Here is a 2,409-nt window from a genome sequence, read left to right on the forward strand (position 1 = left end):
CATTCATGCAGATCAATTACGAATCCTTAAGGAAAACAAATTGCTGAGTTATTATGGTGTGAAATCAAAGTGTATTTTGTCAAAGCACCCCTCATATTTTGATGTTACCACTGGGTTTCCACCAGATATTGTACATAATCTTTTTGAAGGAATTGTTTCTTTTGAACTTGCACTTTGCCTCAGTTTGTTAATCAAAAAAAAGTATTTCACATTATGTACATTGAATGAAGCAATATCATCTTTCAACTTTAAGTGGGCTGACAAAACAAATCGACCTCATCCTGTGGCTCTCAGCTAAACCAAAGCACCATAACATTATCCATACTTGGTCTGTAGGTTTGGGCCACTGGTTGCCCTATGGACTATGCGTTTTGAGGCAAAGCATAGCATTTTTTAAGAGTTGCAAGGAATATCAGATGCTTCAAAAATGTACTTCTTTCCCTTTCACAGAGACATCAGTATCAGATTGCACATCATTTGCATGCAAGTAGCTTTACCAAACCCCCATTGGAAGTAACAGATGTTTCCACTGTTCACATTCATGTTCTTAACAAGGACATCTCAAATGCAGCGAGACAGAACTCTCCAGATATGGACAATGTGTGCTTGGCTAAAAGTGTAGCATATAATGGACTAATCTACAAGTGTGGGATGATCTTGATCCACAGCTCACTGGGAGGACTGCCAGAGTTTGGTGAAATCATCCAGATGGTGATACTGCAGGACAAACTAATCTTCATTGTGAAAAAGCTTAGCGGATGGTATATGGAACACTACAGAGCTTATGATCTCAAAACATCAACAAGCAAGGAAGTGGAACTTGTTGAGCCACAAGAACTGCATGATACCTACCCATTAGCAGACTACAAAATTAGAGGGATGCGACTTGTCACTTTGAAAAGATATGTCCATGTTTAAAGGGTGAGGCCTCAAAATGTGATAAGTTATTTTATTAAGTGGGAAAACAAAAGCCAGACTCATACAATACTAATGTGTTCTCAAAACATATTTAGTTTATACTGTAAGCTAAAATGGTGTGATGATGTCATTGGCAACTAATCAGTTAATCACCAAATGGTGCAGCTCCAGGGTAGGCATTGTCATTTTTTTTTAATGTAGGTTGCTGGATTCCAGTCAGTGAATGCTTATCTTCTGCTCTCCTCCCCTCTCCTTCTCCTCTCTTTGCCTTCTTTCTTCTCCTCGTTGTCTCCCATCTTCTCCTCGCCTCTTCTCCTCCACCTCTCCTCTTCTTCTCTTCCTCTCTCCTCTTCACTTTGCCTTCTCTCTTCTCTTCCTCGTTGTCTCCCCTCTTCTCCTCCACCTTTTCACTTCTTCTTCTCCTCCCCTTTCCTCCTCTCTTTGCCCTCTCTTTTCCTCTAGTTCAACAGTAAATTCTCCTAATCGGAAATAAGTCAGTCGTTAACACGTTGATCCTTACCAGCTGTGCTTGTGCTCTCTTCTCAGACCACCATGGCTGGTTCAACACCTGCAAGACGATGATTTTAGGGGAGAACAACATTGAAAAACTGACTCTTCCAAATGGCATCCCAGAGTCACTAGATGACCTTCTCAGCGCGATAAAGACTACCTTTGGGTTAAAGGGTAACCTCAGACTGCAGTACATGGACCAAGATTTTGGCAATGACTTCTTCAATCTGAATTCTACCACTGAACTTCAGGATTTGGGGATAATCAAGGTGATCCACCAGCAAACAAATCCACCTTTGATCAGTGACACTCAGTCCACTTCATCTCTGTCTATTTCATTTGAGTTTGATGATGGTGCTTCATTGGTATCAAATAACACAATTATCCTCATCCCCTGAGTCTGTGTCATCTCGAACACAACAGTGGCCAGAGGACTTTGCAATTCCCCAATTTTCATATGACACAGAGCTACAGCTAGAGAAGGGGAATACAGAGTACCGTGTGAGCCAAAAAATGTTGACTGTCAGCTCCCGAATGCTGTCTGATATCCTGAAAAGAGTAGCAGAAGAAATTTACCGTTACAAGGCCTACCCAGAGGAAGCACATTTCTTTTTTTTTTTTTTTTTTTTTTTTGATAATTTTCTTTATTGGAGGTAGTTTCACAAGTCGATTACATATTAACAAAAGTAGATCCAACCTTTTTTTTTTTTCCATTTACTCTCCATGTATCCCTCCCAGCATCCCACCCCTCCCAACATCCCACCCCTCTCAGGAGAGAACAGTTATCTTTAAACAAGTAGAAATTCCAAGCAATCAATTCATACAAGTATACGAATATACAAATAAGGAAACACAAAAAAAACAGACAAAAAAAACCCCAGAAAAAACAGAAAAAATTAATAAAAAGAAGATAAAATAATTAATTAATTAATAAAATAAAAACCAAAACAAGAAAAATAAGTAGATAAGTAAATAAATAAT

General features: G+C 39.1%; 1 pseudogene; it reads left to right on the forward strand.

The window, feature by feature from the left end:
* The first annotated feature begins 1,941 nt into the window (after positions 1 to 1,941).
* LOC147817124 (uncharacterized) overlaps positions 1,942 to 2,409 on the forward strand; it is a 189,146-nt pseudogene continuing 188,678 nt past the window's right edge.

This window comes from Seriola lalandi, unplaced genomic scaffold, assembly GCF_002814215.2.
Source record: "Seriola lalandi dorsalis isolate HSWRI2012SDOR001 ecotype SW California unplaced genomic scaffold, Sedor1 jcf7180002054972, whole genome shotgun sequence".
In the NCBI taxonomy this organism is placed as follows: domain Eukaryota; kingdom Metazoa; phylum Chordata; class Actinopteri; order Carangiformes; family Carangidae; genus Seriola; species Seriola lalandi.